This window comes from Zophobas morio, unplaced genomic scaffold, assembly GCF_036711695.1.
Source record: "Zophobas morio isolate AGI-343-1 ecotype UQ-CSIRO unplaced genomic scaffold, CSIRO_AGI_Zmor_V1 ptg000030l, whole genome shotgun sequence".
Taxonomy (NCBI): Eukaryota; Metazoa; Arthropoda; class Insecta; order Coleoptera; family Tenebrionidae; genus Zophobas; species Zophobas morio.
Window position 1 is genome coordinate 11,109,562 of NW_026972135.1, and position 24,198 is coordinate 11,133,759.

General features: G+C 34.4%; 1 protein-coding gene across 1 annotated transcript in view; it reads left to right on the forward strand.

Moving 5' to 3' along the window:
• Positions 1-8,937: 8,937 nt before the first annotated feature.
• The window catches only part of LOC135139160 (uncharacterized), a 132,100-nt gene continuing 116,839 nt past the window's right edge, over positions 8,938-24,198 (forward strand). The window contains exons 1-2 of the mRNA XM_064069295.1: positions 8,938-9,282; positions 9,604-9,657. The gene's annotated coding sequence lies outside the window, so the exon portion shown is untranslated. The remainder of the gene's footprint in view (positions 9,283-9,603; positions 9,658-24,198) is intronic.

The window sequence follows — 24,198 nt, forward strand, 5'->3', positions numbered from 1 at the left end:
CAAAAGTGAGGGAAGTTCTGTCAAAATAAACTTCCACAATTTTTAATTTTTAAAAAATGTCGCCAGAAAAAATTGAAAATAATAATAGTAATAGTTATGATAACTTTAAAACGTCTGCAAGATTTCAGAGCATTCGGTTTTACAGTTTCAGTATTAAATTACAAAATTCTTTTACACAATTTTCATTTTTTTTTCCAAAAGTCTGGATGTCTCAGGTAATAACTCAACACAAAGTCGTAAGCTACACATGTAGAACTACATATTTATATTATTTTATACGATTTAAAACCGATTACCACATACAATTTTGAGGTGATGCCTGTACAGTTGAGAAAGATTAAATCAAGTTTAGTTAGAATTTTACCATCTACACGATATTCCTAATATACAATACCGTCCATAAGTATTTAGGCACCGCTGTTTACTTTTTTTAAAATTTTTTTGACAATCCATTCCATTGTGGCGAGACTGGCGAGACATATTTTCTTTTTTTTTTGTAGATCACTCTATTCTTAATACTTAAGTAGCGCTTGCTAACTATCGATACGTCTAAATACTGAAAATTGAACGGTATAGTATACAAACAAACAACAATCGGTTCAGTAGTTTCGGAGATTATCGGTCTAATAAAAATCCATACAGACAGACAGATGGACGGACAGAGAGACGACAGACAGATGGAAACGGGAGACCACATTTTTCGTAGTCTAGGGGTCATGAAACGTCGAGAAAAGATGAAACTGGTAAATCGTCCGTTGCATTCGCTTTACTTCCTCAACTTACTTTACTTCCTGTGCGTAAAAGCGGTGAACTGTGAAAGAGGTTTTCTTCTGTTGCATCTACTCACTTTCTTCTTGGCTGTCTTCTTTTTTCCGCTTAGTTCCACCTTCAGCAATGCCAAATTTCGAATTTTTATGTTTTAAAATAATTGAAATATTTCAGCGGAAAATGTATATACGCTGGGACACCCAGTATAGTTCCTTTTTTCTTTCTACACACTTTCTATACTTTTCTTCTTATTGTTATTATTTATTATTAAGACAAAAAATGTTAAGTTAAATGTTCTACCGGTCTTGTTTGGCCCGGTAATCCGATCCTGGAAGCGAAGCAAGGAAACTCGTTCTGACTGACCCCTTTAAAAGATAAAATAGACAACCCTGAACGCTGAATAAAAGATCTGTTGACGATGCACAGATTTAAAAATAGTAAAAAATGCACAGCATTGCTTATTATTATTAATGAGTCCGCTGCAATATTTCTCTTCGCATTGGCTCGGGAAATAAAAAGTACTTTAATGTTAATACATTCATAAAGTTCTGCACCCACCAACCTTTTTTTCTCGTGACACCTTTGAAACAATACCGTGAAACCTCATTAAATATTAAACCCCCAACCCCAACGATGTACTGACACGTGGTCTTCATCCTGTAAGTCGAACACTCATAAACAAAATGCACCTGGAAGCATGCTAATGCGAGCCTCATTTATTATTAACAGCTATTGGCAGTGAAGTGTGTCAAACAAATAATAAAGTCAGCGATAATGGTACTCCGATAACCATTTTATCGATTTCTTTAAATAAGAACTTCGGTATTTATTTACTTATATTGTGGCATCGTATGAGCTTCCACTTATCGAGTGCATTGAATAAAGGGCCCGATAAATAAATAACGACTTTGGGGTTATTTCCGGTCACCCAACAGACCATTTTAGTTAAATATTCACCCAATCAAATTCAAATTTAAACGGATTTAACCATGATTATCTAATGAAAATTGCAGAGGAAAGTTGGTTCGTTATGTGGCGTTTGAGTGCAAGGGTAATAGCTGTTAAATGGCAGCTAATAAGTAGAATATTAGGTTGAAATGACGTGAAGTGAAACATTAAAGTGTATTTTCGCGGAAATTCACTCCAATATGAAATAAAATAAAATGAAGTGGAGCAAAAAAATTAAAACGACGGCGCGTTAGCGAAGCAAGGGCACGAAATAAATTTTCTTTTTTATAGGTAAAGCAATGTGATTATTGAGTCGAACACAACATGTCTGTGTTGTCGAGAAGATTATTGAAACAGGATAGTTAATTGATTTTCCTTAGGGTTTTATTCCGTGTTGCGAATGGCTGGTTTGCTGGGATTTGCTAACTTTCCAGATTTATTTTCAATCCAATTATTTTAAAAATAAAAATGAGGGTAATTCTGTGCTTTGATGCAGCTACAGTTGTTTTAGTTATTTATAGTCTCCATACAAATAGTGGCATTTTGCTTCCCCAGCATCAGATAAGTCTACCTGTGTGTATGTGCTTGCTTTTTTGGGAAGTTAGTAAAATAAAGAAAACTTGTGTTTTGTGAATTTTAAATTGTACGAAGCCTATGCAAGTTTCAAGGTTTTAAATGATTCCAGCGTCTAACTGACAGGAGAAATATGAAACTAATTTTTTGATTCTTACTTCCCGAGCGTAATCTAAGGAAGTATTGTAATTAGGTCCATCCGGCGAACGGCTGTTTTAATATTTTATCGACCCTAGGTATGAAAAATAGATCTCGCGTTTCCGTCTTTCATCTATCGCCCGCCGTCTATGTCGATTTTTATTAGACTAATAAAATCTGATTTTATTATTTAAATATGTGATTGCTGTCCAATTTCATACGTGTGTTAGGAATATCATTCAGATGGGAAAACGCTAACCAAAACTTTGCATAAAATGCTATGTAAATTTTATAACGTAACATACTCCTGCATTTGTGGTTTATGAATCCGCCTTGAAAAAATCAATATTGTATAATAACATTTTTTAACAAAGGAGCATGTCATGTATACATTTAAAGTAAAATTTACTCACAAAATCGTCATCATTTTTTTGTTTGTAAATATTCTCTAACCACTACCGTTTTATTTAAAATCTTAAAAAAGTCCATTTTGTATTTTTGAGATACGTGTAAAAAAATAGAGTGAGACAATTTATTTATAAAATTTTGTTATACTGTGATAATAAATAATTTATGTGTGATGAATGTTCAAATTTATGAGTGTTTTTGCTTTTTGGAAAAAAAACAAGTACGCTTAATTATCTAATTCTCTCCTCTGTGTTGAGGATACAAAATCAATTTTCATTTTCTTTTAATACAAATGCCCCCGCTTAATCTCAATGTGTTCATAGTCGACTTGTTTCGAAGTATAAACATAAACACTCGAAGTTAAGAGAAATTGAAAATTAAGATTGTACTTCAAGGGCGAAGGAAGTTCTGTCGAATTAACCTTTGTAAATTTTTTGAATATCATAAACTGGAGAAAACTATGGATAAAGACATGATACTCCCAAAACTATTTTGAATAATGAGAGTTTATTCAATTTCATGGATCCACATATGGTTAAATATTTAACAGAAAATTTAAACTTTGAAGGTTTACATCTTTTACACTTGGTTTCAACGATTTTTTAAATTAATTTTTGCTTTGTTGATAAGACGTTTTTGCTCTTTAAGTAAAGTTAAGGTTATCATGTAGGCATATAGATGGTTAAACGTTAACTCAACAAAAATTTTCTTGTTTATCGTCATCTCAGAATTTTTCATTGTAAATCCTACTTAAATGTCATAAAATAAAGTGCTTCTGTACTTGTGGTTTATTAATCCGCCCTTATTTTTACTTCGGACGTCTTAGATTTTCATTTAAGAAATTAAATTTGAAATTATAAAATTCACTATTCTGTAATTTCGCAAACGTTTTTTTTTTGACTATCACTAATATTTTTTTTATTTATCTTTATCAATAATTTGATGACATCGTATTAATAATTTTTTTTTTTACAAGAAAAATATCTTAAAAAATACAAAATCAACAAAATTGTACCACAAAATTTTGCAATTTATTCCAAAAATTACTAACGTATGAACCCCTTGTGCCTTATTTTTGAAGTAGTGTGAAAGAATCTCGGGGACCCCTTTTGTTTTTTGTTTTTGAAGTAGTTTGAAAGAATCTTCCTTTTATTTTGTTTTTGAAGTAGTTTGAAAGAATCTCGGGGACCCCTTATGCTTGGTTTTTGAAGTAGTTTGAAAGAATCTCGAGGACCTCTTTTGTTTGGTTTTGAAGTAATCTGAGACACCTTGTGCCTGATTTTTAAAGTGGTATGAAAGAGTCTCGGGGACCCCTTTTGTTTTTTGTTTTTGAAGTAGTTTGAAAGAATCTTCCTTTTATTTTGTTTTTGAAGTAGTTTGAAAGAATCTCGGGGACCCCTTGTGCTTGGTTGTTGAATTAGTTTGAAAGAATCTCGAGGACCCCTTTTGTTTCGTTTTTAATGTAGTTTGGAAAAATCTTGGGATCTCTAATCTTGTTTTTTGAAGTAATCTGAGACCCATTGTGGTTGATTTTTGAAGTAGTATGAAAGAATTTCGGGGACTCCTTTTGTTTTGTTTTTGAAGTAGTTTGAAAGGATCTTGGGGACCCCTGGTGCCTGGTTTTTAAAGTAGTTTGAAAGAATCTCGGAAACCCTTTATTGTTTTGTTGTTAAAATGGTTTGAAAAAACCTGGAGGACCTCTATTGTTTGGTTTTGAAGTAATCTGACACCCATTGTGACATATTTTTGAAGTAGTTTGAAAGAATCTCTTGGACCTCTTTTGTTTCGTTTCTAAAATAGTTTCAAAAAATCTTGGGTATTCCTTATCTTGTTTTTAAAATAATTTGAGACAATCTCGGGGACCCCTTGTGCCTGATTTTTGAAGTACATAATATGAAAGAATTTCCGGGAACTCTTTTGTTTGGTTTTGAAGTAGTTTGAAATATTTTTGAGTATCTCTCATCTTGTTTTTGAAGTAATCTGAGACCCCGTGTGGCTGATTGTTGAAGTAGTTTGAAAGAATCTCGTGGACCCCCTTTGTTTCATTTTTAAAATAGTTTCAAAAAATCTTGAGTATTCCTTATCTTGCTTTTAAAATAATTTGAAAGAATTTCGGAGACCCCTTGGGCAATTTTTGAAGTACATAATATGAAAGAATCTCCTGGACTTCTTTGGTTGGTTTTGAAGTAGTTTGAAATATTTTTGAGGATCTCTCATCTTGTTTTTGAAGTAGTCTGAGACCCCGTGTGGCTGATTTTTGAAGTAGTATGAAAGAATCTCTGGGACGCCCTTTGTTTTTTGTTTTTGAAGTAGTTTGAAAGAATCTCCATTTTGTTTTGTTTTTGAATTAGTTTGAAAGAATCTCGGGGACCCCGTTTATATCGTTTTTAAAATAATTTGAAAAAATCTCGGAAACTCCTTTTGTTTTGTTTTTGAAGTAGTATGAAAGAATCTCGGGCACCCCTTTTGTGTTTTTGAAGTAGTTTGAAAGAATCTCGGGGATCCTTTTTGTTTCGTTTTTGAAATAGTTTGAAAAAATCTTGTGTATTCCTTATCTTGTTTTTAAAATAATTTGAAAGAATCTCGGAGATCCCTTATGCCTGATTTTTGAAGTAGTATGAAAGAATCTCGGGGATCCCTTGTGCCTAGTTTTTGAAGTGGTTTGAAAAAATCTCGGGGACCCTTTTTGCTTCGTTTTCAAAGTAGTTTGAAAAAATCTTGGGATCCCTTATCTTGTTTTTGAAGTAATCTGCGACCCATTGTGCCTGATTTTTGAAGTAGTATGAAAGAATCGCGGGGACCCTTTTGCTTTTGTTTTTGATGCAGTTTCAAAGAATCTTCCTTTTATTTTGTTTATGAAGTAGTGTGAAAGAATTTTGGGGACCCCTTTTATTTCGTTTTAAAGTAGTTTGAAAAAATCTTGTGTATTTCCTTAACTTGTTTTTAAAATAATTTGAAAGAATCTCGGAGACCCCTTGTGCCTGATTTTTGAAGTAGTAGGAAAGAATCTCGGGGACCCCTTGTGCCTAGTTTTTGAAGTAGTTTGAAAGAATCTCGAGCATCCCTTTTATTTCGTATTTGAAGTAGTTTCAACAACTCTTGGGTATCCTTATCTTGTTTTTGAAATAATTTGAAAGAATCTCGGAGACATCTTGTGCCTGATTTTTGAAGTAGTATGCAAGAATCTCGGGGACTCCTTTTGTTTTGTTTTTGAAGTAGTTTGAAAGAATCTCGAGGACCTCTTTTGTTTGGTTTTGAAGTAATCTGAGACCCCTTGTGACTGATTTTTGAAGTAGTTTGAAAGAATCTCGTGGACCCTTTTGTATCGTTTTTAAAATAGTTTCAAAAAATCTTGGGTATTCCTTATCTTGTTTTTAAAATAATTTGAAAGAATCTCGGAGATCCCTTTTGTTTGGTTTTTGAAGTAGTATGAAAAAATCTCGGGCACCCCTTTTGTTGTGTTTTTGAAGTAGTTTGAAAAAATCTTGACAACCATTTTTTTTCGTTTTTAAAGTAGTTTGAAAAAATCTTGGGATCCCTTATCTTGTTTTTGAAATAACCTGAGACCCATTGTGCCTAGTTTTTGAAGTAGTTTTAAAGAATCTCGAGCATCCCTTTTGTTTCGTATTTGAAGTAGTTTGAAAAACTCTTGGGTATCCTTACCTTGTTTTTGAAATAATTTGAAAGAATCTCGGAGACTTCTTGTGCTTGATTTTTGAAGTACGTATGAAAGAATCTCGGGGACCTTTTGTTTTGTTTTTGAAACAGTATGGAAGAATCTCGGACACCACTTGTGCCTGATTTTTGAAGTAGTATGAAAGAATCTCGGGGATTCCTTTTGTTCTGTTTTTGATGTAGTTTGAAAGTATCTCCGTTTTGTTTTGTTTTTAAAGTAATTTGAAATAATCTTGGGAATCCCTTATCTTGCTTTTGAAGTAATTTGAAAGAATCTCGGGGGCCCCTTGTGCCTGATTTTTGAAGTAGTATGAAAGTATTTCGGGGACTCCTTTTGTTTTGTTTTTGAAGGAGGTTGAAAGAATCTCGGGGACCCTCTTGTGCCTGGTTTTTGAAGTAGTTTGAAAGAATCTCGAGGACCCGTTTTGTTTCGTTTTTAAAGCAGTTTCAAAAACATCTTGGTATAAGGAGGTTAAAAGAATTTCGGGGACCCCTTGTGCCTGGTTTTTGAAGTAGTATGAAAAAATCTCGAGAACCTCTTTTGTTTCGTTTTTAAAGCAGTTTCAAATAAATCTTGGGTATAAGGAGGTTGAAAGAATCTCGGACACTTCTTGTGCCTGGTTTTTGAAATAGTTTGAAAGAATCTCGAGGATTCCTTTTGTTTCGTTTTTAAAGCGGTCTAAAAAAAATCTTGGGTATTCCTTATCTTCTTTTTAAAATAATTGGAAAGTATAACGGAGATTCCTTGTGCCTGATTTTTGAACTAGTATGAAAGAATCTCGGGGGTCTCTTTTGTGTCGTTTTTAAAATAGTTTGATAAAATCGTAGGTATTCCTTATCTTGTTTTTAAAATAATTTGGAAGAATCTCGGGGACCCTTTGTGCCTGATTTTTGAAGTAGTTGGAAAGAATCTCCCTTTTGTTTTGTTTTTGAAGAAGTTTGAAAGAATCTCGGGGATTTCTTGTGCCTGGTTTTTGAAGTAGTTTGAAAGAATCCTGGCGACCCCTTTTGTTCTGTTTTTGAAGTACATAGTTTGAAAAAATCTTGGGGATTCTTGTTTTGTTTTTGAAAAAATTTGAAAGAATCTTGGAGTCCCGTGATCAGGGCAATTCTCAATTTCCAGATGGTCCCGTTTCCCCTGGCTGTGGTGGGGTCTGTTGTGGGCGTGTTTAGCATATGTGTTTTAAATGAAACATCTGTTTAATAATAATAATACTGCTACTAACTACCGATACGAAACGTATCGTTGTAGATAAATTAGAATCAGAACATTGAAATCGAGTAGGTATTTACAATAAAATGTTTAAATTAAGTATTAGTTATATGATTAAATTGAAATTAAGATGTTTGTCGTCAAAATAACATTTTTTATGATACCTGACTCTTTTCTTCTTACAAATCGTGCATAAAGCATGAATTACAATGCGTGCTTAAGTCTAAAATTGTCATACTCCCAATTGGCGAGCCTAAATCAAGCAATAAGACACGCCCAACGACACTAGGACAATGAAAACGCTCGATCCTTAAACACGTTTCTACAAACGTTAAACACGCCCCCACTGAAGTCACGCCCCGTGCCTGACGAGCCTAGACGTGCCTAAATGAACCCAGAACCCCCATAAATATTCTAATCATAGTATATTCCCTAAAATTTTATGCCTAATAAAATTGTAAATGAAATTAGATTCTCCACTCGGAGCTTAAGAAATATACATTTGTTTTCAAACCGGGTACATTTTTTTTTTAGTATTCTCGGATTACATGCAATTTAAACGAGTTTTTGATGACAATATCAAGCCGATTTGCTTTAATTAAAAACGAAAAAGACATTATATGAAAGTATGTACTAAGTTCTGGGCAAAACTGTTTGACTTTTGGATTTTATTTTTAATATCCCAACGACCATTAACTTACTAGTTCGTGTGAAATTTGGTTTGCTATTTTGTTTACCTTTACAAAACACTTAAAAAGATAAACACAAGCTTAGAACGCCAGTTAAGAATTGATGAGAAATTTATTGCCTCACGCAAGAAATGTTTATAAAAAAAACTGTTCGTTTTTTTTTAAGTAGAAAATCTGTAGGTCTAGGATTCATTTTTACCAAAAATTTTGCGTTTAGTCGTGCATACGCACTTTACGCATTTGATCCTCCGGACTCCGGATCCAGTCCGTCTCTGTGCGAGCGCAGTGACCCCAGTCCACCCCTGCCCCACCTGTCGTTAGTCATCTCCAACCATTAGCACCCATCCAGACACAGGCATGCAAAACATTTTTAATTACCAGCATCGATGGTCCGTCCTGATTCTGGGTATCGCCCAACGCTGATAATGTAATTTCTGATTTATGTCCGAAGAATCCGGCGCACTCGTGCCAGTTCGCCGCCACTCGGCGCACCATCCTCATAGTGGTTTTGGTGAAAGTGCCATTCACGTTGGCAGTCCTGCTCGAAAAATATACAAAATGGCGACGGCGAGAACCCGTTGATGTCGCCGATCCCGTTGTAAATCAGTCGCAAAATCGCCAAAATAAAGTGAACGCCGGCCTGAAACCGCCCCCAATGTGCATCCGAAAAACCTGAGTGTCCCTGACAAATGTTCTACGGCGGGACTTGCGAATGAAAGTAGTGAAAAACGTGCTTAAAAAATGTGATGTTGTTTCTTTGTCTTTATTGTCGACGATGTGAAGTGCGGTCGTGTTGCTGTTGAGTTTTTCCGCCCGTTTTCCACCCCCAGACGCCCTGCAGCCTTCGCCGCCGCCGCGGGACCGTGCCACGTAAGTCGCAAGGGCCGGGGGCGGCCAGGGGCGGATTCGTGCAACTTTTCATTGAAAAATTTAAGTAGGACACGAGGAATCTTGGGCGTATTCGACAACAATGTCGGCACGATTCCGATGGGCCACTGTTTTGATTTATTGGGGCTTCTTTCAATTTTTATTAAAACTATCGATTGCAGACACGCTTTATCGGTTTCCTAACTTTTCATTTTCGGCCGGTATTGTTTCCTTCGCGGACGGATTTATTGCGGTTCTTAGTTTTTTTTTAACGTAAACACGAGATTCTTTTTACTAACACCACACGTTCTTTTTTTATTGCAGATTCCCCTCGATTTATCAAGACTGGAACCCCATTTCTACGAAACTGACTACTCTGTAAGTAACACGAACTCACCCCTAAAAGTTTTGTGAGTGTAGATTTTATTTCGGATAAGGACGAGCCGGATTTTATCCGATAGAAAATATGTGGTTAAAAAATGTGAAATGCGAGGGACACGGTTTCGACAATATTGTTTTCACGTTTACCGAGTGTTTATTTTCAACCCAGGAAATTTTAACCGTCGACAATATAAAAATACTACCCTCTTTTTATTAAAACGTCTCGGCGTGATTTATTAACTGACTTCATGCGGCTAGAAAAATCGTGGGAGTGAAAAACATTCGAAAAAGTGAGTCAAAATAATTAAGTATGTCGTAGAGAGTGATAAAATGCAGTTAAAAAGGAATTTTCAAAACAACAGAAATTGAAAAGTTATTTGAAATACACTATTTTCAAGTCAAAAACAAACATTTGGAAACGAATTGGGGTAAAAATTACACATTGTTGAAAGAAATAGCTCCAGATTTTGATATTGGACTGTGTATTACTTTAAATTGAAAAATACTGATGTACAATATAATACACGAGATTGCTTTTCAGATAAGAATCCGTGGACACAATGAAAAAAAAAACATTTATAAAGAAAGAAAACTGTTATAGTTTGAAAAGCAGAAAAAAGTTCTAAGAAACACTTCTTTTAATGTTAGTGTGTCAATCTTTTAAATCGTAATTGAAATTTTACAGTTTTAGGGTGTTTTCTTCAGTGTTGGAAGTGTTTTTTGCCTTTTTGAACTTTTAATTAAACGTTAAAAATTAATTAGTTTTATCTTTGATGATAACTTAGAAGTTAACGTGTATTTAAGTGGAAATAAAGTGTGAGTAATTTTAGGCTCTCTATTTTTAAACGCTGTGAAATGGGGAATTAGAATTAGAAAGAAATGATAGTAAATAGAGACGTCGTAAAAATGTTTTATCTGACTGTATTGTTGTTTTATTTTTTGAACTATTTAACGTGTATAGAAAAACCATTAGTGATTAGATTATCGTGGACATGGTAAATCAAAAATTATTTGTTCATCCCCTACAAAAACTTTATGACGTCATGTCGAAATCTTGGAAAATAGTCAGTGAAGCTTAATTTTCATGATTAGACCACAAACATTCTCCCGAAATTCTGGGTACACAGCACCGTTGAGATAAACATTACAGGGTATTTGTTTTGTTGTTGCTGAATAATTGCCTGTTTGTTTTTAATTTAAAAAATACCACAAAAACCACATTTTCGACTAAAACCGACTTTACTGTGTTTCTTTTTCGTGAGAGGGAAAATGAAACAAATCTGTTCTAGATTTGTTCACTTATTGTCTGATGGCGTGATTGACACCTGCCAATTTTTTAATTATTATCTTTGTTATTATTATTATTATTATTTATCGAAATGTTAAAAAAAAATAATCTTGGAATTAAGATAAATGTAGTTGACCTTTTGAGGATGGAATAACCAGAAATGGAAAACTCATTCATGTACTGAGTTACTAACAGATGAAATGTGATTTTTCTGTATCGTTTTAATGTGAGCTTGAAAAACCTTGTGTTATTAAAATAGCGTTGAAATGTTTTTGTTGTTGTGCTGGTTGTATAGGTAATGGATGTACCCGCTAATGATAAAAAATTGTGCCTTTTTGCCATACCGTAATTAATTGTACGACAGATATGCCCATCAAAACGCCACTAGGTAAATTATAATATCCTGTCTGGGTTTAAATCATGGGCTAAGGTGTCAGCACGCCGGCCGATAACCCAAATCAAGAGCCGAAGGTTTGAAATGTCGACCAATATAATTTGCATAGTGGTGTTTTTTTATATTATCTGGTGTATAAAATCTGGCAAACAAAAAATTCATAATCTCCAAGTTGTATTATTAATCTTACAGTGCACGTGTCGAAATTGACATACGTATCCTTGTTGAAATAACGTGATTACAACATTTTCAAATAGGAAAACTCACGAGAAATACACGTATACGTTGCGTTTTTAAGATTTAGAAAAAACCAGCGTTTTTTATTTTATTTTAATTAAATTGGCCAAATATAAATCGAATTAATTGTATTCATTTTTTAGCATAAATAAATATGCGGGTATAAATTTTCAAAATATAATTGAATGAAATATTTGCTTGAATAATTAATACATTGTGCAAATGAGAGATTATTGATTCGTTTTGATTATTTAATGTAAATGATCAGCTTCATCTCTATGTTTATAATGAGGCAATAATTAAAACTTGATAATCACTGACAGTTTTTGTCGTGCTGAATTTTCATCAAACAAATACTTTAATCGCATTTATGCATGGATCGATAGTGCGATTCTTTAATATTACGTGTACAAAATTATGTGTAAGATGTGTTTAAACTTGTCCATTTCTACGTAACAACATTATCAAATAATGTTATTGCTAGAAGCAATAAGAATGTATAATGAGTCCCAAACGTGCTGCAGAGATTTCATATTGAAATTTTTTTTATCAGTACAAAGCTTTTCACTGCGCATTAAAATGAAGTATCATGAAAAGTAACGCTTTTTAGAGTTGTTATTTTTATTTAGGCGTACAAAGCGAAAGCGAAATTAAAATCTTTTTTACAAAGTCTCACTATGAATTCAAATATATGTTCCCTTTTTGTATATTTTTATATCTATTTAAGGGAGTTTTGCCGCAGCATCACTGTTCTAACAATGAAATAAAACAACAAAATTTGAAGGATCTGCTGCGGAAACCCACCAAAGTAATCATTGTCTGTTGTGTTTCGTGTTTCGTCAGCGTTCTTTGATTGTGGTTGAAATTGTCGCAGTCAACATTAATTTTCGAAAAATTGAATGCACCGTCTCCGATAAAATTCTCGCAAATCTCATCCCTCACGTGAAACAAATTTCAAGCTCCCGCAAATCGCGCAAATTTTTTGTCCACAAAGATCGCTTTGTTCTGAAGTATACGATTGAACCTTCCTCAAGACCGCATCCCACGCCTTTTTATGTGAAGAAGATATCCTTATCTGACTTCGTCTCGGGAAACAGATAACGTCTCTCAAACGCCACTTGAAGCAATTTCGTCCACATTTTTTTTCAAAGTGTGATTACTTTAATAACTGTACAAACTGGAAGATTTAACGTCGCCCGACCTCCTTTCAGGAGTTTTCAAACTGCAACGTCGGCTGTATTGTTTTTAATCTTTTTACAATTAGCGTTTCCAACTGTACAAACATTCCGTTTTAAATGAATCAAAGTGCTTGATTATTAAGTGCAGTGGAATAAAAGAGGGAGATGTTTTTAATTTTGTAGGTTTTGTTTGGAAGTGTAATTTCATTTGTTGTTCAAAGTCGGTCGAGGTGTGGGGAATTTCATAAATACGAAATTGCATCGGATCTTGCGTGAGCTCGCTAATCGAATTTGGATTTTTAAATGTGACGGACGGGCTTAACTAGAATCGACCGATGGTGCCGACATAGATTTTAGATGATGTTTGCCGTTCCAATATTAATGATCATCGTGAGTTCGCTTATTTGTGAATGTCGTTAAATAATTAACACCGCTGGATTTAGAACTTTTTTTGGCCAAAAAAACCAATTTACGCAAATACGCTAATTAAACGCCGGCGCGTTTTTGTATTGTGTAATGAATACGTGCAAATAGTAGAATGAGTCATGAATGTGGAGCGCAGCGAGTCACCAGAGCGACCGAACTCCATACACATATTAAATTAAGTATGTATCTAGTGATAAATGCACTAATTTTCCAGGTCGTTGTCTCGGTTTACCATGTGTGAGATCGATTTCTGCACGTGTACAATCTCACAGCTTTGTCGTCTGCTATCTCTAAACCTTAAATTTTCTGCCTTTTTCACTTTGAACTGCATTCGGCTCCCCATAAATTTTAAATAATGCACGGGAGAGACTTGAGGAGCGACAGCAAACTTCCAGATCGTTCTGATAATCTCAAGTAATTTACAGAGTCTCAATGCAAGTGGAATAATTGAAAATAATGTCAGTTCTGAAGTGAATTTCCAAGTAGCTAAGTTAATTACGTGTGTACATGAGGAATTGTGATTTATCTAAACGTAATCGTGATGTAAAAGTTACTCAACGTTAATGTTTGATGTGCTTTCTCTTTGCTGAAGTTGTGATTTTCGTTTAAAAATTAAACATTTAAATCGCGCCATAATCCGTTGTTTTATCTTCTGGGGCGTTATAATTAAGTAATTTGCACAAATAATGGCAAAAATTTATCGAATACGCCATCGCCAAATACGTGAATATTAAGCTTTTGTAAATTATTGAAATTGGTTATTAACGGGAATAATTCCGTTCCGTTAAAAGTAATGACGACACTTCTTAACTAAACCAATTTCATTTTTAATTAAACACTAATTTAATGCTGTACAGATTTTCATTTAATTTTGAATGATTTTCTAATAAAGTGTCACCTGGAGTTGGAGGAATTGTGTAAAATGAGAGAGAATTGTATTAAACTTGATTTAGTAAATTATACATTGTAAAGTGAATTAATTTTGAAAAGCACAGCGGAGAATAAAGTGACAGCAGCAGATGTATGTTAACTTGTTTCATATACAGTATTAATTGTTGTTTAAAGGTTTTGTTTTTATTGTGCATCCGTAACGAGTAAACATGTCCAGATTGTCTGGTCTTTTTTGTTCATATTTTGTTAACTCTGCCGTGCTTTCCCTTTTTCGAGCTTAGCTATTCCGACGATTGAAAGCGCAGATTACGCATGCAGTTAATTAATTCTAAAATACATAAAATAGCAAACTTTGAGACAACACACTAAAATATAGTGTGTGTTTTCTCGATGCGTCCTGGTGGGATCTGAAGACAGTCGAGCTTTATACTTGCGGGTAATTTAAATATTCATATAAGTTTGTTTGCACACCCAGGATGGTTACATGGAAGCGATTATTCACAAGAGCTTTATTCCGCCCGCGTTAGTCAAAGTATTCCAAAGTTTTTTATTACCATAAAAAAAAACATAAATTCGAAACTAACTGGAACTAAAAAAAATTGGTGGAGATACGATTTGTGCAGAAAAAATGATCTCTCAGCAACAATAACAACCTTTAACATCAAGTGTTTGTACTTTTTTCGTACTTTAAGCTTAAGTAAGATACTATCAATTTTTTGCTTTCCTCTATCGCGTGGTGTCGGTTTCGGAGTGCCCTTTCAGCACTCGCCGCTAGTTCGCCATAATATTTGCGTTCCACTCTTCTTGCTATCTTTTTTCCATTGTTGTTACACGTCCCGATAAAACCTCTAACCCTTCTTCACGCACCTTTTTCAAATTTTCCGGATGAGCGTGCAGAGAATGTAATTTCACATTCATAAGCCCAAAGTTTTAAATTTCTCCAGCATGTTATCCGCGATAGCTGCGTAATTGCGGCCCTTATTGTTATCTGAAAAGTTGTTAGCAACATTTTTAAAGTCGCTCCGAGCTTCTCGTTTAGCTGCAGTCATTGCTGGTTCAAATTCTGTGTGGAACATAAGTTTCCGAACCTAGGGCCCGGCGAAAACGCGGCGCGCTTTTATTTAATCGCACGAAAGAGATGGAAATTTCGAGGGAATGTGTTTCGGTTTTCTTCGTTATTATTTAATTCCTGGACAAATTGTTTCATTGTTGGAAGTTTAATGTGAAATGGCGGTAGTAAAATGTGTTCGGGATTTACGAAGGGTTTGTTTTGGTACTTTTTGGCGAGGTGAGAGGACTTTGTGTTAAAATAAGTTAAAATTAATTTGCCAATTTTGACAACTGAAAACATTTTTATATATATTATTTTTATTATTATTTATATCGATGTTGTTCCTTGTCTGAGTAGTTTTGAACACACGCTTGGAGCGATGACGTAGCTGTTCTAACTGCAATGACAATTATAAAACGCATTTTGTTATTTAACTTGGATTTTTTTTTTTTTTTTTTGGAAAATTGAATGGCTCGAGTAGAACTCAAGGCGAATTCATAAACCTCAAACAAGTATAGTTGAGTTGACATCATTAAATTGTTGGTTGTGAATTTTTTATAAGATACTCCTAACATACTGATTGACACATACGATAGACAGGCGCAAAGGGGACTTATTTTTTTCACAGTTCAGGGGTCAGGAAGCTTTGAGAAAACAAGAAAGACTGAATTAGCAAGAGAAACAAAGACGTACTTATACCCATTATGAAATGTATATCGTTACGTATGTTCCAAATTAGCCTTAGAGAAAGTATAATGTTATAGCACACATAAAGTAGTCATTTCTCACGTGGATTGATGTCTTCAGGTTACGGCTCAACTTTGATTCTTGCTAATGTTAATATACCGAGTGTCCCAGCGTACCTGTTTCATTCAAATATCTCAATTATTTTAAAACATAAAAAATTGGTGGAAAGTTACCTTGACAGAACTTCCTTCGCTTCTGAAGTACAATTTAACACATAATGTTTCTTTGAAAAATTATAAAATTTGATTTTGCGGAATTGTACTTTTTCGTGATAATCTCTATGGAATAAAAACAATATAGAAAGTACTAGTCACAGTGGAATAGGAAAAAAAGGTTTCACCTTCTTAAAAAAAGATAGTTGGGAGCCCCAAGAAGATTTAATATTCTTAAAAAAGACATTTGGGCCCCCCGAGAAGGTTTCGCTTTCTTTAAAAAATGACATTTGGGACCCCCGACAAGGTTTCACATTCGTAAAAAAAGATATTTGTGGCCAAAGAGAAGGTTTCACATTTTTACCAAAAGTTGGGGCCCCCAAGAAGGTTTCACAGTCATAAAAAAGACATTTGGCGTTCCGAAGAAGGTTTTACATTTTTAAAATAGATAATTGGGACCCCTAAGAAGGTTTTACATTTTTAATAATAAAGACAGTTGCGACCCCGAGAAGGTTTCACATTTAAAAATGAATATTTGGCGTCCCGGAGAAGGTTTTATATTTTCAAAATAGATAATTGGGACCCCCAAGAAGGTTTTACAATTTTAAAAAAGACCGGTGGGGGTTCCCGATAAAAAAAGATATTTGGCGCGCCCAAGACAGTTTTACATTTTTAAAAAAGACAGTTGGGACCCGCGAAAGTTTAAGGTTTCACATTAAAAAAAGACATTTGGCGTCCCCGAGAAGGTTTTACATTTAAAAAAAATACAGTTGGGATCCACGAAAAGGTTTCATATTAAAAAAAAGACATTTGACATCCCCGAGAAGGTTGTATATTTAAAAAAAATACAGTTGGGACCCCCGAGAAGGTTTCACATTCTTAAGAAAGACATTTGGGGCCCCCGAGAAGGTTTAAAATAAAAAAAAAGGCAGTTGGAATCCCCGAGAAGGTTTAACAATTAAAAAAAAACACATTTGGGGTCCATGAGAAGGTTTTACAATTTTAAAAAAGACAGTTGGGACCCGCGAAAGTTTAAGGTTTCACATTAAAAAGACATTTGGCGTCCCCGAGAAAGTTTTACATTTTAAAAAAATACAGTTAGGATCCACGAAAAGGTTTCATATTAAAAAAAAGACATTTGACATCCCCGAGAAGGTTGTATATTTAAAAAAAATACAGTTGGGACCCCCGAGAAGGTTTCACATTCTTAAGAAAGACATTTGGGGCCTCCGAGAAGGTTTAAAATAAAAAAAAGGCAGCTGGAATCCCCGAGAAGGTTTAACAATTTAAAAAAAAACACATTTGGGGTCCATGAGAAGGTTTTACAATTTTAAAAAAGACAGTTGGGATTCCCGATAAAAAAATATATTTAGCGCCCCTGAGAAGGTTTCACATTTACAAATGAATATTTGGCGTCCCGAAGAAGGTTTTACATTTTTAAAAAGACAGTTGCGACACCGAGAAGGTTTCACATTTAAAAATGAGTATTTGGCGTCCCGGAGAAGGTTTTACATTTTTAAAATAGATAATTGGGACCCCCAAGAAGGTTTTACAATTTAAAAAAAGACAGTTCGGATTCCCGATAAAAAAAGATATTTAGCGCCCCTGAGAAGGTTTCACATTTAAAAGTAAACATTTGGCGTCTCGGAGAAGGTTTTACATTTTTAAAAAGACAGTTGCGACCCCGAGAAGGTGTCACATTTAAAAATGAATATTTGGCGTCCCGGAGAAGGTTTTACATTTTTAAAATAGATAATTCGGACCCCCAAGAAGGTTTTACAATTTACAAAAAGACAGTTTGGATTCCCGATAAAAAAGATATTTAGAGCCCCTGAGAAGGTTTCACATTTAAAAATAAACATTTGGCGTCCCGGAGAAGGTTTTACATTTTTAAAATAGATAATTGGGACCCCTAAGAAGGTTCTACATTTTTAAAAAAGACAGTTGCGACCCCCGAGAAGGTTTCACATTTAGAAATGAATATTTGGCGTCCCGGAGAAGGTTTTACATTTTTAAAATAGATAATTGGGATCCCTAAGAATGTTTTACATTTTTAAAAAGACAGTTGCGACACCCGAGAAGGTTTCACATTTAAAAAAGAATATTTGGCGTCCCGGAGAAGGTTTTACATTTTTAAAATAGATAATTGGGACCCCCAAGAAGATTTTACAATTTTAAAAAAGACAGTTGGGATTCCCGATAAAAAAAGATCTTTGGCGCGCCCAAAAAAGTTTTACTTTTTTAAAAAAGACAGTTGGGACCCTCGAAAAGATTTCACATTAAAAGAAGACGTTTGGCGTTTCCGAGAAGGTTTTACATTTTTAAAAATACAGTTGGGATCCACGCCACGAAAAGGTTTTATAATCTTAAAAAAATTACATTTGGGGTCCCTGAGAAGGTTTTACAATTTTAAAAAAGACAGTTGGGATTCCCTATAAAAAAAGATATTTGGCGCGCCCAAGACAGTTTTATATTTTTAAAAAATACAGTTGGGACCCCCCAGAAAGTTTCACATTTTTAGAAAAAGACATTTGGCGCATCCGAGAAGGTTTCACATTCTTAAAAACATTACCTTTTTAAAAAATACAGTTGGGAGTCCCGAAAAGGTTTCACAGTAAAAAAAAGACATTTGATGCCCCCGAGGAGGTTCTACATTTTTAAAATGGATAATTGGGACCCCTAAGAAGGTTTTACATTTTTAAAAAAGACAGTTGTGACCTCCGAGAAGATTTCACATTTAAAAATAAACATTTCGCGTTCCGGAGAAGGTTTTACATTTTTAAAAAGACAGTTGCGACCCCGAGAAGGTTTCACATTTGAAAATGAATATTTGGCGTCCCGGAGAGGGTTTTACATTTTTAAAATAGATAATTGGGACTCCCAAGAAGGTTTTACATTTTTAAAAAAGACAGTTGCGACCCTCGAGATGGTTTCACATTTAAAAATAAATATTAGGCGTCCCGGAAAAGTTTCACATTTTTAAAAAAGACATTTGGCGCCCTCAAGAAGGTTTTACATATAAAAAAACCGTTGGGAGTCCCGAGAAGGTTTCAGATAAAAAAAATACATTTGGGGCCCCTGAGAAGGTTTTAAATTTTGAAAAAGACGGTTGGAATTCCCGGGAAGGTTTCACATTTTTAAAGTAAATAATTGGGACCTCCTTCACATTCTAAAAAAGTACATTTGGGGTCCCTGAGAAGGTTTTACAATTTTAAAAAAGACAGTTGGGCTCCCCGACAAAAGAAGACATTTGGCGCCCCCGAGATTTTCCAGTTTAAAAAAATACAATTTGAACCCCCGAAAAGGTTACACATTCTTAAAAAATGACATTTGGCGCCCCCGAGAAGCTTTTAAATTTTTAAAATAGACAGTTGGGACCCCCAGAAGTTTTCACATTCTTAAAAACGACATATGGCACGTCCAAGGTTTTACATTTTTAAAAAAGACAGTTGGGACCCCCGAGAAGGTTTTACATAAAAAAAAACAATTGGCAGCTTCACATTAAAAAATAAACATTTGGCCCCCAGCAGAAGGTTTTACATTTTTAACATAGATAATTGGGACTCCTGAGAAGGTTTCACATTATTAAAAAAAATACATTTGGGGCTCCCGAGAAGGTTTTACCATTTTAAAAAAGACAGTTGGGATCCCCGATAAAAAAAAGACATTGGGGCCCTCGAGAAGGTTTACATTAAAAAAAATACAGTTGGGATCCGCGAGAAGGTTTTACATTTTTAAAAAAGACAGTTTCATCTGACCTGACTGACCTGACCTGACCTGACTTGAACTGACTTGACCTGGCTCGTAACCACTACGTCACGCGACCAGGTTGCCGGATGTTAATGGTATTACTCGTATACCGTGCATTATGTTTTTGCAAAAATTCGAACGGTTAGGGAAATATTCGTACACCACACATAGGACTATATTGTTGTATAACAGTTAAATCAAACAAACATAGAATTCTTTGAAATGACGTCATCAAATTGTTGGTAATATACGTACAAAATTTGACGACAATCGTCCAGCAGTTTCGGAGATTACGTGTCTAATAAAAATGGATACAGACACCAGACAGACAGACAGACGGAAACGGGAAACTAGTTTTTTCGTACTTTTGACGACATGGAACGTCGAGAAAAAATACAATGGCCATTCGTCCGATGGACTCGGATTACTATACTTCCTTAGCTTACGCCCGGGAAGTAAAAATTGAAATTGGGCATGTTCAATATACAGGGTGTTATTGAAAGGTACGTATAACAAAATTGACAGTTCTTCGCGAAGTCAAAGAAGTCTGAAAAACTATTTTGTCTTACCAAAATTATAAGGAGAAAAATTAACCCTTATCCAACCTTTTTAGACGCTACTGAAGGATAAATAGGTAAAATTAATTTATTTTAGTAAATCCTAGCAGCATAATAAAACTTGTGTCAAGAATAAATGTTGCTATATAAACGAGAGATGATCTTTTTATCAGAGGCGTACAACGAATTTGGACATAAATTTTAATCATTTTTATCTCTAAAAGGAGAACACTTTTACCTGAACTTTTTTTTAACTTTTAGCACCCATACTTCAAGACCAATTCTCGATTTTATTTTGTGCGTACCTTTCAATAACACGCTGTATGTAACACAGTCTATTAAATGTTTCAGTTTCGCCGGAAATGACATCAATTTTTTATTTTTAATACAAAAGAGTATGATTTTTTTTCAATACATTGAATAGTGCCCTTTTTTGTTCTTTCAATGATATATCACACTATATGCAGTCATTTATTTGAATGTTTTAAAATTTAATTAAAATACAAAAAAAAAAAATTAAAACGATTATATGTAACTAAATATTTTAATAAAATCAAGGTTTAAAGCAAAATAAAGGGATACAAAAACAATAAGTTTGAAATAAATGTTCAAGTTGAGGACCTTCTGCCTCTAAACAACTTCAACATTGTGCTCCATGAAGTAGATAGACCCCAACTTGTTACTACTTGGAACATTTCTGGGTTAATCCTATCACATTCTACCCTAATTCTTGGCTTAAGGTCTTCTAAGTGTCTTAGAGATTGCTGATACACCCCATCTTTTAAATAGCTTCACAAAAGAAAATAGAGAGGTGTTAGTTCTGGAGATCTGGCAGGCCACCGAATTGCTCCATTTTTGCCAGTCCATCTATGAGGAAATATCAAAAATCATTCAAATAATCTGTTATTTTCGCGCGTTATGTGGTGGTGCACCATCTTGCTGGAAATACATTTTTTCTCTCACGACGAGTAGAACATCTTCTAATAACACATGAAGTTCGTTTACAAGGAATTCCAAATAAATTGGCGAATTTAGATTTCCTTCGTAAAATTTGGGCCCGATAATTCGACTATTGATTATTCCACGCCAAACGTTGATACCCCAAATGTGTTGAAAATTAGTTTCTCTTAGCCAGTGAGGATTTTCTGAAGCCCAGTAATGGCAGTTATGTCGATTCACAATTCCATTATTATTAAAACGAGTTTCATCTGACCATAAAATATTACTTATGATACCCTCTTCACGTGCCTCCGTTGGCCAAACAGTAAAAGCCAATCTTTTTTCAAAATCAGGTGGTACTAAAGCTTGACAATTTATTTAAAATACTGGATTTGCTAAATTGTGCTTCAAGGGCGAAAGACGTACTATTTAAATAATTTGCATGCTTAAAGCTGGGTTTCGAAATATCAGTTTTTAAAATGATATGTGATTAAAAGTTTGGACAAACCTTGCAAACGATAAATTGATCGTTGTGGACTTATTTCTAGTATTACAACGTTCAATGTAAACGGCCCTGTTAGAATTGATCGTCGAGTTAGGTATTTTTCGTGCTTTCGACGAAATTTGTTAAAAGTAGATAGCGTACAACGTTAGTAATGCCAGATATCGGCATTTGTTGGCCGTTGTCCAGCAGTTTACTACCTTCTATTACCGGCGACGTTTTTACGGGAAGATTTTCAATTACAAATTTTACAAACATAGGAAATTACCGCAACCAGTGTTATCGATAATTATCTATGAAAGTAACGGAGTGTGTAAGGTGGGAAATGGAGCTTTTAATTTCGTGTATGGAACTGTTTTCGCCTTGCCGTGTGTGAGCGATTAGCCGTTTTATGGTTTCCATTTTTTACAAGATCTTGTAGGGCGGAAAAGAAAACACGAAAAACTCATTAGGGACGTAGGACAGCAGTGGAACCTCGGAGTGGTCCAAGCAAAGAAATGTTTTGTAAGCTCTACACATTTGATGCAAATTTAATTTGGAAGGAACACAGAAGGTATATTATATTTTTCGGAATTTTATTGCCGCACTATTAATAATAATTCTTTCATCATCGCGCCCAGTGTACGTGTTCCGGTGTTCTGAAACATCACCAGCAGCAACATAAAATTTGAAACAACACCAGACCTGCATGCCTGTTTAAAACGTACATTTTTACACCCATTTTTTATTTAAATTCGTTTAAATTTAGCTTTTGCCCCCATTCCTTGTTTACATCGCTTCTAAACATTTACTCGTTTTTGTCTTCCGTCAACCGTGCCGACCGTGTAACCAAAAGGAAAAGAGGTCGTTTCGAAACGGCACCAGACTTGGAACTGGAAGTAATTTAATACGTAATAAAAAAACGTCATAAATTTTATCTACAAGTGTCACGGGTGGAGAGTGAGCCCCTTGTAAAACGTTTATTTATAACACCACGACATCCAAGCTCACAATTAAAGTAAAAGGGGTAATAAGGATATCTTCTTTAAATTTTTTTCGACGGGATTTCCGTCTGCCTAATTAAAACGTTCGCGATTTAGAAGAGCGAGAAAAAAAAGTTCGCTAAGAAAACACAATGTCGGCAAAATCTTTTAATTAAATGTGTTACATGCGAGTGCTTCTGAAAAATCCACCCTTTTTTTCCGTTCTCTCGAACTCTTTGTCTTATTCGCTTCGTGCGTGTGTTGGTCACAAAAAGCCACCGAAATTAAAAACGGGAGAAGATTGTCGGTTACACAATTTTCTTATGTAATGATGCTTATGCTTAGTAGGTTATTGTGCTCGGAATGAGCGGAAAAAATCTCCATTATAATAAATAATTTTAATTATGGAAGAAGTGAAAGTCGAGATGGTCTTCCACGAGTAGTGGTTTTGTGGAGGAAAAAAAGTTGACACGATAATTTGTGATTTATCGGTGTTGAAAGACGAAGGGATTGGCTCGAGTTGGCAAACCTGCGGCTTATGGAATTAGATAAAATGAGATCGTAATTAAATTTTTCAACGATGAAATGACATGACGGGGATCAAGTGCCGGAGCTGGGGACGGTAGGCCAAGGAGTAATTAAATGAGTAAGACGATATGGGTATTGAGGGGCCAGAGCACCAGGTGTTCAGGGTTGTTTTTCTGTGAATAGGGTTGCTTTCATTTTTTACGCAGCTCATTCATTCCATGAGAATTTCAAGTTTTTTAGCTTTTTAGTTTTTTCATATGTAAATCTGTTAAGTTAGTTTTTTTTTGTTGAAGTCCTCTCTGAAATATCCAAAATATTATAACTCTAAACTTGTGATTTATCAATGAATTCATAGTTTTAGAATTATTTATACAGGTGACTCAAAAAATTATTTTTCCCGTAAGGGTTTTCGTATTTTCATTTTCTTTCATTTTCCATTTTTTCCGTTTTTCTATGTTTCGGTTTCATCATTTTTCGTTTTTTCAGTTGTTCGATTTGCAATTTTTCGATTTTACAATTTTTCCATTTTCAATTTTTCAATTTTTAGTTTTCTGAATTTTTCAAGTTTTTGATTTTTATATTTCATCTTCCCGGTGTTTCAATTTTCATTGTCACGATTTTACTTGTATCAGTTTTTCGTTTTTTAATTTCCATTATTTTTCGACGTTTCTTTCAATTTTATAATTTTTCGTTTATTACAATTGTTCAAATTGTCAGTCTTTGATTTTTTAAGTCCTCGATTTCCTAATTTTTAAGTTTTTCAATTTTGCTATTTTTAGATTTCCAGTTATTCGGTTTTCCGTTTTATCTAATTTTCACTATTTCGATTTTATATTTCGTTTTTTCGATTTTGCAGATTTCGATTTTTAAGTTTCTCAATTTTTTATCTTTCGGTTTTCGAAAAATTGCAAATCGAGGAACTGAAGAAACGAAAAA